The 20,069-nt window shown below is 41.0% G+C and overlaps 1 non-coding gene across 1 annotated transcript; it reads right to left on the reverse strand.

Annotated features, from left to right (window-relative positions):
* Positions 1–12,557: 12,557 nt before the first annotated feature.
* TRNAR-CCU (transfer RNA arginine (anticodon CCU)) lies at positions 12,558–12,630 on the reverse strand. The gene has a single exon. It is a non-coding gene; the product is annotated as a tRNA-Arg (tRNA).
* Positions 12,631–20,069: the final 7,439 nt, after the last annotated feature.

Below are 20,069 nucleotides of genomic sequence, written 5' to 3' on the forward strand. Positions count from 1 at the left end.
AGAGTTTTTAAGATATAGCAACAGACTTCAGGGTACTTTTTGCCAAATATCCTATGAAAGGTTAGCTTATTTTAATGTGTGCATACTTGATAAAGGTCTCATGGATTTCCTACCCTAATTTCTAGGCCAGGCCATTCTATTCTTCCTCCCTAAAGGTTATGCATGGAGTATTAATTGGAAAAAATTGGATCAGAGAAACCTCCAGGTAGCAGTGCTGTTTTGTTGCCAGACAGTCCTGCATTCTCTCCCAAAGTTTGTTCATAATAGCTTTGGCTCTAGGCCTCATATCTAAGTTCTTTCCACTTTTTCTTTTTACCCTGAGAAAGAAAGCCTTGCTGATGTTCTCCTGGGTTTTATGTAATTTGAATCAATTTAACAAACACCATATTTTCTTTGTTGTGCCATTTAGATTAGTTTAAGAGAATTGTGTCCACTCTGGTATTTGTTATGCAGAGCTAAAAACAGTCACTGAAATGCTTAAGATGAAAATCTATTTTGTGTTCTGCAGAGTTGTCCCAAGGGATATATCTTTCTTTTGGGTGCAGGTGATTACTAGAATCAAACTAATACTTGATATTGATATTTAACTTTCCCTTGAGAATGAGATACTAAGAACTATGGCAGTTCTTCTTAATTTGTTAAAGAGAGAAACATGCAGAGAATACTAAAAGTCACTTTGTGAACTTGCACTCTTGAGGACTTCTGGTGTGTGCCAAATATAGATTTGCTTTCCAAATGCATAGATTATACTGAGCTGGAAATCATTTTGAATTAGTACATCTCTAATGGATCTTCTATTCAGTAAGTAATACTAAGAGTTTCACACTGAGTTTGTTTAGCTTCTGGTAGGCCTGTGGAGGTAAATCTGCTATTGTTTACAGGTGAAAATTATGAAAATTCATCAGGTAAAATTATACATGAAAGTATGTAAAGAATAATTCATTGCCTTTTATTTTTATAATTCATAATCATTTTGCATATTTTCTGTACATTTGTGGTATTCCTAGAATAAGGAATAATATATTCATATGTAAAAGAAAACACATTGGAAAAATAAGCAGGTAGAAAATAAGAATTCACAGCACAGAAAAGATTGTATAGGCATTACATCTCACCCGAAGGCAAAACATCTCCCCTTTGCCCATTCCTTTTCATAGGCTCCCTGTAATCATCGGGGAACCTAGTGTTGGGTAGGGCACTTTCTTATTTCCATTTGTTTACAAATTGTCTATGGCTGCTTTCATGTTGCAACAACATAGTTGAGTAGTAGCAACAGAGGCCATATGGCCCACAGAGTGAAAAATATTTGCTCTCTGGCTCTTTACAGAAAAACTTTGTGGACACTTAGTCTCGGTGATAAGGAGTTGAAACCACTTGAGCAAAGGGATGACAAGATCAAAGTGGTAACTCAAGACAATTATTCTAAAAGATGGGCTTCCTAGGTGGCACAGTGGTTAAGAATCCGTCTGCCAATGCAGGGGACATGGGTTCGATCCCTGCTCCGGGAAGATCCCACATGCCGTGGAGCAACTAAGCCCATGCGCCACAACTACTGAGCCCATGTGCTGCAACTACTGAAGCCCAGATGCCTAGGGCCCGTGCTCTGCAACAAGAGAAGCCACAGCAACGAGGAGCCCGTGCACCACACCACAATGAAGAGTAGCCCCCACTCGCTGCAACTAGAGAAAGCCCATGTGCAGCAACGAAGACCCAACACAGCCAATAAATAAATAAATTTATTTATTTATTTAGAAGAAAAAGTCATGGGTGGGAGATTTGGAACTGAAAGATTAATTAGGAGGCTTTTAAAGTGTAATCCAGATCTTAAAAGCTAAACTGGCGGTGGTAAGTATAGCATGGAAGAGACAGATATGAGAAACGTTGAGCGGGTAGAATCAACTCTACTTGACAGCAGTTGCAAAGTAAGAGATGAAATAACTAGAGTTAGATGATTGGGGTTTTATTCCTGAGTCACTAGAGGATGTTAGTATCATGAACCATAATGCGTAACCTGGTGGGATCATCAGATTTCAGAGGTAAAGCTAAGACAAGTATGGGTTTGGAAATGTTGAGTGTAGCCACATTTGCACTTGAAAAGAGGAAACAGTGAAAATACAGGGAAGTGGCCCTGGGAGATGAAAAGAAAAGCAGAAGTATGGACTCTTCCAGAAGCTAAAAGAAGAGATCCAAGAAAGAGAGTATTGTCAGCAGTGTCAGAGCTGCACAAGCATCTGGAATGTTGAGGAATAGGAAAATAACTTTGGGTTTTGCCTTCAGGAATTCATTGGTAGACTTTGAAGAACAGTCTTAGAAAAAGGGTGGGGGCAGAAGCCAGGCTTCTAGAAGTTTAGAAATAAGTGGAGGTAGAAAGAATGGAGTGATCTTTTGGGCAGTGTGGCCAAAAAGGGAGGGGAAGAATTGGAAAACTGAGAGGGTAAAAGATCTCACTTCTGTATGGTCTTCCCTTGATTGTGTTAGCCTCTCTTGATCCTGTTAGCCTCTTAAGCCCTTGTATGCTGAGAAAGGAGAGGGGGTGAGGTTGGAGGGAGGACAGGAGCAGGGCCTAATGGATGCTTACCGGAGATGCTGTAGGTAAAAATCCTCATTGGGTGGGAGGTTCAAGTGGGCATTGCCTTCCTTGTTCCCTCCCACTCAGAGGTTCTGGATTCTGTGGCCAGGCTGAGGTAGTGAGATTGCCTTGGATGCCAATAAGGCACATTTAGAGCACAATGGCAGACCTCTAAAGCTCTGTATGTGTACCTGTCTTGAGGCAGAAACCTCAGCTTGATAAGGTACCTTAATAGGCTTTTTCTACACAGATCACGTGCAGAAGGCAGTGCAAAATGAGCTTGTACAAAAGAGAACCAGTCTCTGCAAGCATCCCTCTCTTTCCCAAGTAACTCCTGCATTTGGGGGACCTAAAGCTTTGTTCACTTTGCAATTTTGGAAAGTGTTCCTTGGGGGCTACACATGTGTATTGTACCTGCTGGAAAGAACTGACTTTCTAGCCTGCCTTGCTCACAGGCCAACTGGGTCAGATTGCATTACGCTGGTCACTGGAGACCAAAAAAGCATCAGTTGGGCCATAGAAAAGTAGACAGCATAAACTGTCATTATGCAGCATAAATGAAAGTTGCAGGAGTTATGAGGAAATGAGCACATGGGAGGCATAAGACAGCTAAATTTATATCCCAAACTCAGATATTTTCCTGGCTTTAAAATTGGAATGTCTGAAGAATGTCTGAATATGCCTCCAGAGAGTCAAACCTGGACTGATGAGGAGGCAGTTAGAGGGAAGCAGAATTTCAGCTCAACATATGGAAGAGCTTTTAGATTCCGAGGACACCCTATTCCAGGAATTGTTGTTTAAGCATACAATTGGAATCTAGTGGTGACTTGCCTTGTGGCGTGCAGAGCGAGAGTGTGTAGAGCAAGGGCACTGCGCCGGGGGTGGGGGCTAATTAACCACAAAGGACCATTCCCCCTTCTCTAGGCCTGTTTCCCTCTTTGTAAAAGGAAGATGGACTAAATGACCCTGGAGAGCCTTCCTGCTCTAATATTCCAGGATTCAGTTTTCTTGGTAAGACACAGTGGTATAATGACTTTTTTTTTTTTTTTTTTGGTGACGAGGTAGGGGGAGGAATGCGATATTTCAATCATTTTTCTTTTTAAGCGTAGCCTTCATGAGCCAGATCTTATTGTAACCCTCTCTTTTCCCATTAAAATTTCAAAAACAACCCAGGATGTGAGATACTGTAATGTAATTCAAACTTCTTTTTTTATGTCTCTGTGAAAAACAAAGATTGACTAAAACTGCATCAAATGGTTAAGAGCGCAGTTTCTGGAGCAGAGCTGGATTAGAATCTTGACTCTGACTCTTAATAGCTATGTAGCCTTGGGCAACCTCCTTACTATTCATAAAACCTCAGTTCACTTATCTGAAAAATGGGGGTGATAACAGCACCAGAGTGTTGTTGGAAGAATCAAACAAGATGGCAACATTTTTAGGAGGGCTGTGGAGTCTGGGAAAAGATCACACAACTACCTTTCTTCAAAGTAAGGTTAAGTGAGGTTCCCGATTCATTTCCCAAAGGATCCAAAATCTCACAGGAAGTGTAGGGGGCACACAGAGGAGAGGAGCAAGTTTGGCTTTCCAAGACCCCAGAGTCCCAGCCCAGCTGCTGGAAGCACCATCTCTTTCCAGGTAAAGTCCAGCCAAGAGTTCTGAGGCTTCATTCTTGTGCTACTACACAGTCCTTTTGCTTTTGTCTCTTGTATTCTGCAACTTTGCTGAACTTACTTGTTAGTTCTAGAACATCTCTTTTTTGTTTGTTTTTGTTTTTGTAGGTTCCTTGGGATTTTCTATATAGACAGTCATATCATTTGCAAATAGGGAAAGTTTTAAAGTTTTATTTTGTCTTTTGAGAACTATATGCCTATTATTTCCTTTTCTTTCCTTATTGCTCTGGCTGGAACTTTGAGGATTATGTTGGGTCACCGTCCTTTTATATTTGGGGTCATGCCACCATTCCCACAGAAATGACTTAAACAGTCTACACATTAAATTTGCCCATTTCAAGGAAGATTTAGAGACATCTCGCCTTTCTTGGTCCTCAGGCCACAGCCAGGTAACACCTTCTCAAACCTGGCTTAAAACACAGAATCAGCTCTCAGGGGTTCCTGAGCAGTTTCTCTGCCTCTAGCTCTCTGACATTTAGGGAAGCCCATTTCACCACAGGAAAATGTGTGTAAATCACTTAGCAGACAGGCGATCAGTGATAAACACTAAATAAATATTAGTTGCCTTTATTATTTATTAGACTATGGCTTCTCAGACTTTAATATGCATAGAAATCACCAAGGGATCTTGAAAAAATGCACATCTGAAAAAAAATACATGTCTAACAAGCTCCCAGGTAATACTGGGGCTGCTGGCCTGAGGACCAGACCAGGAGTAGCGAGGGTATAGAGGGTATCTTTTATGCAGTCTGCGTAGCACCCTCCTTCTTGGGGGAAACTACCTATCACTTGGCGATTATGATTCAGGTCTCTGATAGGGCGCACACTCTTCCTGCTTCTCATTGGTCCATGTCACCTGAAATAATTAAGCAAGAGACAGGGGTCTATTTCTCATTGGCATATTTACGCCTAAGATCTGCTCAGAGAAGTGGGCATCTAATTGGTAGCTCAGCCTCTTTATCTTGCACAGAGAGACTGAGTTAAGTAATATGAAGAAGGCAAGCTTTGGTAGCCAGACCTCACTGACCAGGACATTTTAAACCAACCTATGGTTGGTACGACTTGTTTTCCCCATTATCAGGGTGAAATAAACACAAATATAAGTTTAAGAAGTGTCTCATGTATAATACTACTGAAATTAGAACGAGATGATAAATCAGCTACTGTAGATTTCTCATTTTCCAAGGTTACCCTTAGATCCACGCACGTGTGCAAAGCACAAATCCACAGCAGCTCATGAGAGAAGCGTTATGTCTGGCTCACTTGCCTCCTTTAAGCCCCGCCACGTGCACTAAGGCACAGGCTAACCACTGAGTATGAGGACTGTTTCAGACCACACTCATCCTCCCAGGCTTAGTTCTGAACCACTTCCTCAACTCACTGGATTTTGTCCTGCTCCTGATCTTCTTGGGCTGTTGACTTTGCAATTTGCTTTTCCATTTCTGCCTTTGTTTTGTCCTTGGACTTGTGGGTTGAAATGCCCTGCAAAGCAGGCACTTAAGGGTAGTAGGTGATTAACATCATGTGTTGACTCAATGTGTGTCAGGCAGCATTGTTGGGAGACAGGGCTCAGCCCTGGGGCATCGTATCACAGCGAGAGGCCTCCAAGAAGTAAATGGCAGCGGGGTGTTGGGCGGGGGGGAGCAGTAGTGAAGTCACTCCTTCTGATAACCTTGAGAATAATTGAAGGCACATGCTCTCTTCATCCTTTGGTGTTGGATGGACATAAATCTCCAAATAGTAGGTTTTAAAAAGAGCGAACTGTGAGTCTGGAGTTCTGGTTGGGCATCCCATCTCTCGTGACTAGCTCAAGGAACTGGAGTATGCCATTTTCCTTTCTCTGGTTCTCATTCCCCGATCTCTAAAATGAGGCGAGGTGGTTCATGGACTCCAACTCTGTGGGCTCGTTTAGTGATAACAGTCTACGATTTTATGTGCTAACCAGTCACAGAGACTAAACCTAGTCAGCTCAGTACTTGAACTGCTAATCTGTTAATTTTTTTAATCACATTTCCTTAGGTGACTTGACTTCTTGGTGAGTAATGGCACCTAGGTTTATCCTGGGTCTATTAGCTTTGCTAATCTGCCAGTGTTCCTACCAGACAATAGATTGATTAATTCTTCTTTCTGAACTTTTGTGAAGAATGTTTTAAAGGCAAGTGCTCTGTTGCTCTCTGTATCATAATTTACCAACTACTTTCTTGTTGAAACTTGTTAAATTCAAAAACTATTTCTGCAGCCATTTAATTTCTTCCATTAATTCAAGTATTGATTTTGCTTTTCCTAGAGACATGAAATAGATGACACGTATTTTTATCTGAGAGATTTAGAATGCTTTACACTTTCTCAATTAGAGCCCTCTCTATTAATTAAAAAGTAGTTACACTAAGTTAGGTTGGTTGGATTTATGGAGCTAAACTCCTTCCCTTCCCTTTCCCTCCCTCCCTCCCTTCTTCCCTTCCTTCCTTCCTTCCAAGTTATAGAGAACAGACATATTGACCATCTACTCTGGGTCAGGCCTTGTGCTAGATACTTTCATATGCGTTTAATCATCACCATATATTTTTAGGTAGGGCTTATTATCACTGTTTTACAGATGATAAAACTGAGGAAAACTGAGCTTAACTGATTCATTCAAGTTTGTACGACTAGTGGGTCTTCCCTACCCACGCCTGCTCTCTCTCATGTACCAAACCCAAACCAGCCTCACCTCAAGAGGATTTCATTGGATTCTCCAATCCAATTAATTAAATAGAAACCACTTCTACTATTTGCATTGTAATTTATAAGAACACGGTATTTTTTCCCTCTAGCTTTCTGTAGAAATCTCTGAAGTGTCAATGCACATGATGAAGAAAAAGGAACAATTTCTGCCATTATAGTGAATGTCCTTCCAATATAAAACACTCACAAATATCATTTGTGCTCCTCAGCAACCCCATATGGGTTCATCTCCACTAAACACCAGAGGAAGCTGATGCTCAGACAGATGAGGAACTTGCCCAAGGTGTACAACTGGAATGTGGTAGAGCCCAGACTCACCTCAAGGGTTAACTCCAGTCCAGGGTTGATTTTACCACGTAAGCAATTTATGTTACGGGCAAAGAAAGGAGAACTTTTCAGGAACGCTTGTCCTCATCATTTGAGCAGATGTCAGTATTTGGTAAAATGCAAATCCTGTCAGAGCCCCACCAGTGATTATTTGCCAAGCACTCAAATGAAGCCATTACTCTTTTGTGGTCCTAGGAGATCAGAGGATGGTCTCCAAAAAAGATGCTTCATTAGCGGTTTCCAGTGAACAGAAGTCGCTCTGATGCCTTGTTTGTTCTGTAGCCTTTGGCCATACCCCAGCTTACCACTAACTTGAAAGATGTCTGACCTCTTAGGAGTTTTGTAAACCTACTGGAGATCTGGATCCAAGCTGTGGTTTCCTCTCGGCAGATGTAACTACTCATTTGAATACTTAGGAGTGGCAGGTACTTGAAGGTACCACCACAGTCTGATGGCTTGTGAACAGAGGCCCTTTGAAAACAGGCACTTTGATGTCAGAGACCACCATTAAGTGTGCCTAGTAGCCATCAGAGTGAGTGGCTCCTTTAGCTGCTTTTTTAGATTTAGTTAGCAATATCCAAATTTTCACTGAAGTTGGTTGTTTCCATATGAAAACCTGGAAGAAATAAAATGTAAAGATTTATGTGTGTATTTAAATATAAATAATAATAAAAAATTAAAAAAAAACACACATGCATCTGCTACATCTAGCTAAGGATTTTGGCCTTTGGGAAAAGTGTCTGAGGGCAGGTACTCTCTGAATTTGCTCAAATAGAATTCGGGATGTAGATTCCTGGCTATTTTAAAAGAACTTTACTGTTAAAAATAATACAAAAAATGTGTCTAGTTTGAAAAACTCAAAACCAGGTAGAAGCATATAAAATTATATGAAAGTCCCTTTTCATTCTACCCCCTCCCCAGTCTGACTCTACAAGAGTAACCTCTGTTGACAGTTTGAGAGTATACTTAAAAACTTTTATATATCTAAAGAAAAGTACACAAGTATTAAGTATATTGATTTTTAAAAACATTCATATACCTATGTAACCACTAACTAGATCAAGATAGAAATCATTTGTGTAGTTTTTACAAAACTGAAATAGGATGGTAGAAAAAATGTACCTTTGCAATTTTACTTTATCACTTATTTTATCATGTCAGTATATACAAAACTCCACCTCAGTGAACACAGCATTCCACAGTGTGGATACATCATAATTTATTTAATCATTCCCCTGTTGATAGACTCTCAGGTTGTATCCACATATTTTGCTATTACTAACAATGCTTCAGTGACTATTGTTATACATACATTTTTTTGTGCACACGATTCCAGAATTTTGTATAAAAGTATTTGAAGCAGGGAATGTAATAATCCCTAATGTACGCACAGCATCTTCCAGGTTCCAAAAGCGGCAACAGTCATTATCTTCTTGGCTGCTGTTAACAACTCTAAGAGAGAGGCAGGAGGGGTTCTGAATATCTATATTCCCTTTGTGGAGGCAGAGAGGTTACAAGTCTTTGACACCTACAGGTCACATGGGCTTAGGTGGAGGCAGGAATGGAAGCCAAGCACAGATGCTGACCCAGATTTCACGGCCCCTTCCATTGCTTCTCAAGTGCCTTCCAGTAGAACTCCCCATCTGTGTCTGGACTCAGCCCCCAGATTGTGTCACCAAGTCGCCTCTCTGACCACAAGAGTTTATTCAGTCCAGCACAGAGGATAAGAGAGGGGGCTTTGGTGCCAGGCTAACTGGATTTGAATCCTAGCTCCACTGCTGATTAGCTGGGTGGTATGGGACCCGTTCTAAGCTGCAGCTTTCTTAACTGTAAAATGGGATGAAACATGGCACCTCCTCATAAACTTATAGTCAGACTTAAATGAAATAATGCATGGCGACGTGCTCTCACTCCCTCTTGCAAGAGCACCAGAATTACAACTAACTGCTGAACAATCATCGAAAGAAAGATGCTGGAACTCACCAAAAAAGACACCCCACATCCAGAGACAAGGGAGAAGCCACAAGGAGACGGTAGGAGGGGCACAATCGCGTTAAAATCAAATCCCATAAATGCTGGGTGGGTGACTCACAAACTGGAGAACAGTTATACTGCAGAAGTCCACCCACTAAAATGAGGGTTCTGAGCCCCACGTCAGGCTTCCCAACCTGGGAGTCCAGCAACGGGAGGAGGAATCCCCAGAGAATCAGACTTTGAAAGCCAGCGGGATTTGATTGCAGGACTTCCACAGGACTGGGGGAAACAGAGACTCCACTCTTGGAGGGCACACAAAAAAGTGTGCTCACCAGGATCCAGGGGGAAGGAGCAGTGACCCCGTAGGAGACTGAACCAGACCTACCTGCTGGTGTTGGAGGGTTGCCTGCAGAGGTGGGGGGCAGCTGTGGCTCACCGAGGAGACAGGTGCACTGGCAGCAGGGGTTCAGGGAAGTGCTCACTGGCGTGAGCCCTCCCAGAGTCCACTATTAGCCCCACCAAAGAGCCTGTAAGCTCCAGTGCTAGGTGGCCTCAGGCCAAACAACCAACAAGGTGTGAACACAGCCCCACCCATTAGCAGACAAGCAGATTAAAGTCTTACTGAGCTCTGCCCACCCAGCCCTACCCACTATCAGTCCCTCCCATCAGGAAGCATGCTCGAGCCTCCTAGATAGCTTCCTCCACAAGAGGGCAGACAGCAGTATCAAGCAGTATCAGCAGTATTTCGTCTTGTGGAACTGAAAATCACAGCCACAGAAAGACACAGAAAATGAAAAAGCAGAGGACTCTGTACTAGATGAAGGGACAAGATAAAACCCCAGAAAAACAACTAAATGAAGAGGAGATAGGTACCCTTCCAGAAAAAGAATTCAGAATAATGATGGTGAAGATGATCCAAGACTTTGAAAAAAGATTGGATGCAAAGATCGAAAAGTTTACCAAAGACCTAGAAGAATTAAAGAGCAAACAGAGATATGCAACACAATAACTGAAATGAACAATACACTAGAAGGAACCAATAGCAGATTAACTGAGGCAGAAGGGTGAATAAGTGACCTGGAAGACAGAATGGTGATAATCACTGATGCAGAAAAGAATAAAGAAAAAAGAATGAAAAGCACTGAAGACAGCCTAAGAGACCTCTGGGACAATGTTAAACACACCAACATTCGCATTATAGGGGTCCCAGAAGGAGAAGAGAGAGAGAAAGGACCTGAGAAAATATTGGAAGAGATTATAGTTGAAAACTTCCCTAACATGGGAAAGGAAATAGCTACCCAAGTCCAGGAAGCACAGAGAGTCCCAGGCAGGATAAACCCAAGGAGAAACATGCCAAGACATATAGTAGTCAAGTTGACAAAAATTAAAGACAGAGAAAAGTTATTAAAAGCAACAAGGGAAAAATGACAAATAACATACAAGGGAACTCCCATAAGGGTAACAGCTGATTTCTCAGCAGAAACTCTGCAAGCCAGAAGGGAGTGGCATGATATATTTCAAGTGATGAAAGGGAAGAACCTACAACCAAGAATACTCTACCCAGCAAGGATCTCATTCAGATTCGAGGGAGAAATCAAAAGCTTTACAGACAAGCAACAGCTAAGAGAATTCAGCATCACCAAATCAGCCCTACAACAAATACTAAAGGAACTTCTCTAAGTGGGAAACATAAGAGAAGAAAAGGACCTACAAAAACAAAAACAATTAAGAAAATGGTACTAGGAACATACACATAGATAATTACCTTGAATGTAAATGGACTAAATGCCCCAACCAAAAGACACAGACTGGCTGAATGGATACAAAAACAAGACCTGTATATATGCTGTCTACAAGAGATCCACTTCAGACCTAGGGACACATACAGACTGAAAGTGAGGGGATGGAAAAAGATAGTCCATGCAAATGAAAATCAAAAGCAACCTGGAGTAGCAATACTCATATCAGATAAAATAGACTTTAAAATAAAAAATGTTATAAGAGACAAGAAAGGACATTACATAAAGATCAAGGGATCCATCCAAGAAGAGGAGATAACAATTATAAATATATATGCACCCAATATAGGAGCACCTCAATACATAAGGCAAATGCTAACAACTATGAAAGAGGAAATGCAAGGCAGAAATAGAGACACAGATGTAGAGAACAAACATATGGACACCAAGTGGGGAAAGCAGGGAGGGTTGGGGGGGAATGAATTGGGAGATTGGCATACCAAATTGTACACTCTAAATATATGCTGTTTATTGTCTGTTAAAAAAAAAAAGAAATAATGCATGTCAATAATTTAGCAAAGTTCCTGGCTCATAAAAAGAGTTAAATAAGATATTTTAAAGAGTAGCTTTATTTGAGATATAATTCATATACCACAGAATACCACAAAATTCACCCTTTTAAAGTGTACATTTCAGTGGTTTTTAGTATATTCACAGAGCTGTGCAACCATCACTATGATATAATTTTAGAATATTTTCATCACCCCAAATAACTGTCACCCTCCAATTCTCCCAACATCTCCAGCCCTAGGCAGACACTTAATCTATTGATACTTTCAGAGTCTATATATTTGCTTATTGTGAATATTTTATAGAAATGGAATCATACAATACTTCTATTTTTGTGTTGGACTTATTTCTGTTATCATAATGTTTTCAACGTGCATCCATGTTGTAGCATGTGTCAGTACTTCTTATCTTTTTATTGCAGAATCACATTTCATTATATGACTACTACGTTTGTTTATCCATTCATCAGTTGATTGACATTTGGGTTGTCTCTACTTTTTGGCTATCATGAATAATGCTGCTATGAATATCCATGTACAAGCTTTTGTTTGAATGCCTCTTTTCAATTCTTTTGGGTATATATAAACCTAGTAGTATATATACTGCATTATTCCATATATTCCACAATTTGTATATTCCATTAAATGAACTTTAAAAAATTCCTGTAATTGCTGGGTCGTATGGTAATTCAATGTTTAATCTTTTGAGGAACTGGTAAGTCATATTCCAAAGTGGCTGTATCATTTTACAATCCCACCAGCAATGTTTGAAGATTACTATTTCTCCATATTCTTGCTAACACTTGCTATTTTCCATTTTTTGAAATTATAGCCATCTTGGTGGGTGTTAAGTGGTATCTCATTGTGGTTTTGATTTGCATTTCTCTAATGACTAATGATGTTGAGCATCTTTTCACACATTAAAAAATATATATATTTATTTATTTGGCTGTGCCTGGTCTTAGTTGTGACATGTGGGATCTAGTTCCCTGACCAGGGATCAAACCCGGGCCCCCTGCATTAGGAGTGCAGAGTCTTAACCAGTGGACCACCAAGGAAGTCCCTTTTCATACATTTTTAATAAGATTCTAACTATTATTATGTGTTCAAAAGATACCTACTAATTCTGCTTTGGGCAAGTCATTCTTATCCTTTTATATGGCTTAGAATTCCTCAACTAGACCATGAGATTTTTGAGAACAAAGGCCATTAGAAGCATTGCTGTATCTCCAATGCCTTGCTCAGTGATGGCAATATCAAAACACCTAATATAAATGTTGAATAAATAAATGAGTAAATCATCACTGGATATGGGAATTCATTGGTGAGTTTGAAAGCAAGCATTTCTGAAACACCTACTTTAGGTGTTTGTGTTTGGGCTTTAGTGACAGGCGGATTCAACTCCCAAAGTGATTTGTCATCGTTCTGCTCTACAACTTTTAACTCTGACAAGGCTCTGTCGATACCTGGGTCCAGATAAGTGGCGGTACTACATTCAAGCATATATAAGAGGAAAAAGAAACCCTGCTCCTGCCCAGAAGTCATTGTGCCCCTTTCTGGGAAGTATTGTGGGGCCTGGGTTACCGCTGACAATTGGGGGTAGGGTGTGCCTGGTGGATCAAAATGCTGTGCTGCCTTCTAGTGATAGTGGATCTCAGAAAGTGTTTTGTGTTTCGGGTGATTTCAATTCTGCCAGGAATAAGCATACTCAGTCTTGGATGAATTAGCGAAACGATTCTGGCAATTTTCATCTCTATTGTGAAAAGTATATGTATGTTTAATATACACTCTCACTGCTCCTTCGGAATATGGAGTGAAACAACATTGATTTATTTGCAACTCTGACTATTTTGAGTACTTTATTCCAAAGGTATAAATCATGTTGAAGATTGGAAACAGACTTTATTTACTAAATACATTTCTGCTTTGCTTAAGACATTTTCCTCCTCTGTTTTCTCATTTATTATATACTCTAATGAATTAAACATATTAGAAAGGCAGGGTGGACTCATGGGAAGAGTTTGGGCCAAATATACCTGGTTCACATCGACCTCTGTCACTTGCTAAATATGTGATCTGGGGTAATCTGGTTGCAGACTAATGCCCCTCCAAAGGTGCCCACATCCTAATCTGTGAATCTGTTACCTTGCATGGTGAAGCTGACTTTACAAATGTGATTAAGGTTATGGACTTTGAGATGAGGGCATGTCCTGGCTGTGCAGGTGGGCCCAGCCTAATCACAAGAACCCTTAAAAGCAGAAAACTTTTTCCAGCTGAAGTCACAGAGTTGCAGGGAAGTGGGGGACAGGAGAGACTTGGCAGAAGGGCAAGTCTGAGAGATTCAAAGCATGAGAGGGACTGGACTCGCTTTGTGGTTTGAAGATGGAGGCGCAATGCGATGAGGAATGCATGGGCCTTAAGGAGCTGAGAGAGGTTCCTGACTGACAGCCAGCAAGGAAATGGGAATCTCAGACCTACAACCACAAGGAACTGAATCCTGCCAACAACCTGAAGGAGCTTGGAAGCCGATTCCCGCCCCCACCACCCCAGAGCCTCCAGAAAAGAGGCCAGCCCTGCCTGCACATTGACTTCAACCTGTGAGGCCCTAAGTAGAGGACCCAGTTCAGCCATGCCACAACTGGATTCTGATCTGCAGAACTGTGAGATAATAAATGGATGTTGTTTTAAGCTGTTCAATTTGTGATGATTTGTTACAGCAGCAGTAGGAAGCTTATACAGTACATTGCTGTCTGTAAATTGGGAACAACAACTGCCACCTTGAAGGACTGTTGTAAAGATTAGAAATCACATATGTAAATTGCCTGGCATACGATTGGTAGTTAATACATGATAGCTTCATATGTGGAAGCACCCTAGTGAGAAAGGTAAAGAGGGGAGGAGATGTTAATAGAAAGAAAAAGGGTCTTTGTTCATGTGAAGCTACTTTTGCATAAGGTCAAATTTAGCTGACTTGTATTATACTGATTGGCCACTGGTTGTTGGTAACAGCTTGAGAACATCTGCTCACCTGCTTCTACTGCTGAGTATTTTTTTTAAGTATAGCATGCTTTAGTGATAAGCGATGCAAGGAAGTGTGAGGCAGTAAATATTTAAATGAACTTTAATAAATCACTGGAGATGTTATGCTGGGTAACCGCACCATTTTCCCACTACTGCTAAAACAACTCTGCCCGGATTTTCTGTAATTGCAGTGAAGATAGTAGTAGTAGGAGAAAAAAACCCCACTCTTTCTGAGCTCTACTGGCATGAATTTCCCCATCTAGGGGACCCACCGAACAGGGAATGACCCCTAAGGAATAAATGCTAATCCCCCAGAGACATGGTAAAGACCCATGGGTTCTGGGGTAGCAATGAAATATCTTATGCCTTTCCATGATACAAGGACATAGAATTATCCTAAGTGGATCCTGGGATTTGAGAAAAAATAATTGTAACATACTCATCTCCCATGTACCCTCCTCTGCTCTCCCACCTTGCCTCTAGACACAGCCTAGGCATACCTTGTGCATTAGTCAGCTCTGTTGTAGTAACAAACAGCTCCAAACTCTTGGTGGCTTATAGCAATGATTTATTTCTTGCTCATTTTACACGCTGGTGGGTCTGTGTCTGCTTCTGGCTCTGAGTTTGCGTCATGCTTTTTCTCATTCTAGGACCCAGGTTGAAGGAACACCCTCCTGTTTGTGATGTGCTACATTCATGTCTAAGGGAAAAGAACAAGAATCAGAGCCACACCATGCAGTTTAGTTTAAGACTTCTGCTTAGATGTGATGTATGCCATGTCCACATACATCCCATTGGACAAGTACAATATCAATGGGGTGAGAAAGTATACCCCTCCCATATAAGGCCCTGCAAGTCAGTGGGCACTATGGGTAGGGTGAATAATCTTTTTAAGGGGCAGAGAAGGGCAAGTCCTTGGGAATCGGTTATGCAATCTACCACACTTTGTCCTCAGTCCTCCTGAACCAAGACCTCCTCCCTGACTTCCTGCCTTTGTTCCATTGGACTTACCTCAACTGTTCCCCCTAAGAACATAGTTCTCAGAGTTCCTGTCCCAACTGCAGCGGACATGAACTTGTCCTGGTGGTTTGGAGTTTTCCTCCTTAGGTGGGATCCACTCTGTTCCTACTGCCATGCAGAAATGAATGCAAATTATTTCAAGGGTATAGACACTTACTTAGGAATAAGAGGAAAAAAAATTTCTCTCTTACTTTTGGGTGGGGTGAGTCTGGCTGGGCAAATCCTCAGGGCTGCAGATAGCTCAGGGAACCCAGGCACTTACCCAACTTGTTCTGGACACAAGTCAGCCTCACAGATACTACTTCACCCAGGTGCTTTGCACTCAAACCCATTTTGACTCAGATTGAAAGACAGAGAATCAAAGGAGCCATGGATTTTGCTTTGCATTAGAGAGCACGTTACACTGGAAAGAACCTTGTCACAATGAGCGTTTGTATTTGATGGAGAAGAGATGGGTTCATCTCACCAAATGGGCACTCAGGAAAGGAGCAGGACAATTCCTTACTGCAGTACTTACCTAGGCATGATCAACATGGAATTCTGCCTTTCACCACAACTGGTCCTAACCAGGAAAAAAAAAAAAAAAAGCTTGCTGATTAAAGACCGTGACCCTAGAATGACCCCAAAATTTTCCTTTCTAAAACTATAGTTCCTGAATCTTTTTATTCCCCCTCAATGGTTCATTAAACGTAATCCCAGTGCATTTAAAACTTATCATGTATGAAACAAACACATCTGAAATTATACAGATTCCTAACAACTTGAGAAATTCTATGCTGAATCTGACCTAATGCTTTGGTAAAGGACGGTGAATGGTGGTCCCATTCCTGCTGCTCGAGCTGATGCCCAACCATAGAAGTCACCAGTGATCAATTACCACACTCCTACTAAGCCTGGAAGGGACCTGCAAATTAAGGGAATCTCTTTTGGAACAGAGTTATGCCATCAACTGGGTTTAAAAAAAAACACCCACAACTCAGCATTGTCACTCTCTGCTGGATATACTACGTACTACTTGCTAAACACAGGAAACTCTGTGTTTTCTAAAATTACCACTTTAAAGTTTTAGATGGAGTGAGGATAGGGAGAGTAATGTTGTCCTGTAATTCTGATATTCTGTGATTTTGTTAACCAGTCTAGGCTTACTCTATCCATATTATAGTTTTATAGATTTTGGACCTACCCCTTCTCAACCTTCTTACTTTTATACAAAGAATTTGAACATATTTGAATCTCTTCTCATAAGCCAACCCTCCTCTAAGATTCTTTTGATCATTTAAATTACCCTTTTGTGTAGCAAAGCCAAGTGTAGGGTATCTTCATTAGGGAGATGAGCACTGCCCATGATGTGCCAGGTGGGAGAATGGAATTGAAAGGGCCACGGAATAAAGGGTTCTGCCCTCTAGAAAAGTGAGACAACCAGAACAGTCACAGAGCCCTGACCTCACCTGTCTGCGGCTCCCAGATAGTACACTTTGCCTTTTCTTTCCTATTTTGTCCTTAGATTATAATGACCCTGAACCTCCACCCACGCAAACACTTCAAGCAGTCTGATCTTTCTACACCCTTCCCCGGGACTTGTCTCCTTGCAAGCCCCAAGGGTGTTCTATGTCTTAATTGGCATGGGCCTCGAGAGATAGAACTTGTGGAAATGTCTCATGGACACATACACACACCCTCAGTTGTGTTTCCTAATGTACAACTCTAACACTAGTAAAGATAAGCCAGCACGTACTGATACATCAACCACCACCCAACCAGAACTGAACCCAAATAGGGCCTGGGCACGGAGGCCTCCTTTTGTCCACCATTTCTTATAGGCAAGATTCCAGCTTCCATGACCTTCCCTGCGTTCCAAAGAGCAGATTCAAACAATTGCTAGTCAAGGGACAAGCAGCCAGGAAACCACCTGAGGCAAGATTAAAGGGACTAGAGAAGCTCATCAAGATTAGGAGACCTACCACCTGAGAGTGGTCGGGAGTGCAGGCCCTGCACACACCCTAATCTTGTCAGAGACCCCATCTTTGAACGATTGTTATAAAACCCCTCATCAAATCCTCTGGGGTTGGGACACATAGCTTTTCAAGGCAGAAGCCCAATGTGGTCCCTTTTGCCTGGCAAAGCAGTAAAGCTCTCCTTTTCTACTTCACCCAAGACTCTGTTTCCGGGATTTGATTAGGCACCAGTGTACAGAGAGGCTGAGCTTTTGGTGACAGAACTACCTTGGCTTCCAGTGTAACATTTGGGTCACTAGTCCAGACTTTCTTCTCTCTCCCAGGAATCGCTTTTTTCTTCTGCCATCTGGCCTCAGTTGGAGTCACCTCAGCTATCACATTGGCTTTACTATTTTTGAACTGCAAGGTGGTGGGAGGTAGAAATTCAACTTCACCTTCTGCCATGATGATCCTTGGTTCCTACGTAAACTTATGGGTGCAAATCAGTATGCATGGGAATAAGGGGCAGTATCTGCTATCACTCAATAAGACTATTGAAACCCTAAGCCATTGTCAAGTCCAGCTCCCCTAGTCTATGGCAATATCCAATCACATCCTTATCTAAGAACAATGATGGAGTGCTTGCTTTACATTTGCATACTTTAAAGGGGATATTGCAAGAATTTTTTTTTTCGTGAAAAAGGAAATTTGTTTTAAAGGTGAATTGCTCTCTAACTCTGAATAAAGGAAAATAATTGCTGTGAATTTTTAAACAAGAATTCTCCATCTTACAAAAGTGTAATGCTTTTTCTGCCAGGTGTTCTCTGACATTTAGAAAAGAGAAGGATGATATTTTCAGGCATTTTTGATGAAGGTCATTATGTCACAACCTCATGGGCCATTGTCTTTGGGAAAAGTCTATAGCCCTTGATCTCTTTCCAGGTTGGAATCTGAGCTATAAGTATAGTTTCGTTTGTCCCAAATATATACACATCTAGCTTTTTAGGACTATAGTGATGAGGTGACACTAATGTACCCCTACTGATCCTCTAATCAATAAGATTGCTATATTAAATGAAATGAACCTGACTAGTTTATAAAGAGTATCTCTCTACAAGGTTTGTCTACAAGGTGATGTCAAGCTTAACGCTTCATATTCTTTTATTAATTTTCAATTTTCACTTGGGAACAATATGGAATTCTGCTTATCCTGTTACCCACAGTGAACTCATTGATGAATACCTAAAAGAACACAAGCAGTTTATTTTTCAGTTTTATTTTTTTAAAGGAAAATGAAAACATTATTTTAAATCTACTTGCATGATGATTTAGTTTCTTATTACCAATTGGAATAAATAAAATCTCTCATTAAAAATTGAAGAGAATAACACATTTGAATAAAAAATGTTATTAAGCACCCAGGAGCTCTAGTTTTCATAGCCCCAGCTAGAGTTGCAGATTTAGCAAATAAAAACACAGAATGCCCAGTTAGATTTGAATTTTAAATAAATGTTTTCAGTATAAGTATGTTCCATGCAATATTTGTGACATACATATACTAAAAAATTGTTTTTCTGTAATTCAAATTTAACTAGGCATCCCATGTTTATCTGGCAAATCTACCCCTAGTTCTACTTGTCTCTTGGGGTAGGTGCCTAGTGTAAATCTTAGCAGCAAGCAGTTACGAGGCAGTTGGCATCAGGCTGGACCAGAAGCAGGCAGGCATTTTGACATTAGGCAGAGCATGGCAGGTGGGAAGTATGACAGAAAGCATGAGATAGGTGTTCAGACAGGCAGACAGGCAGGCGTGATTATGGTGATTCAGTAGTCAGGATACTGCCACAAGGTCTAAAGACCTAACACAAAAACAAGACCCCAGTGGGAAAGAAATTGGGGTAAACATCATTGGATTAAGATGGCCCACAGGAGTTATTCAGTAATTGCAAAGAGCCCAGTTGCTAAAATGGGAGTATAAGGTTTCAGCTACTACAACCAGGGTATCAGATTAAAGCAAGGTCAGAGGCAAAGTTATTCATATCCAGTTATTGGCATATAGCTCTTTACATTTCCTGATCAGAATAAATTGTCAATTATATGGTCCCAAAGCCTTGGTTAGAATTGAGATTTTGTTTAAGGTTCAATAACTACAGGTGAAAGAACAATTGGGGTGTAAGGGGAGTGGGTTACAGAAAGTCAAAAGAGTCATTTACTGACATTCAGTTCAATTTTAAAGCAAGGGGTGTTTATAGAGACTCCGCTAGATGCCCAACACTAGGATCGGTACTGTGGGCACTATGAAACATCCCACTTGTTTTTACTTTTCTGTAAATACATTCTTTTGCTAAGTAAGTGATTGTATTTAGACAATTCTGGACAAGATGGTTTCTTCCTGCTCCTCTCTGCTAAGCGCAACTATAGACATAATGCAACAGAGGACCAATGGACACTTGAAAAAGTAGGAGAAAATTGGCAAGAAAAACACAAAGTGGTTCTATGGACCCCAACTTCCCACCTCTTCCCCA

This window comes from Hippopotamus amphibius, chromosome X, assembly GCF_030028045.1.
Source record: "Hippopotamus amphibius kiboko isolate mHipAmp2 chromosome X, mHipAmp2.hap2, whole genome shotgun sequence".
NCBI lineage: Eukaryota > Metazoa > Chordata > Mammalia > Artiodactyla > Hippopotamidae > Hippopotamus > Hippopotamus amphibius.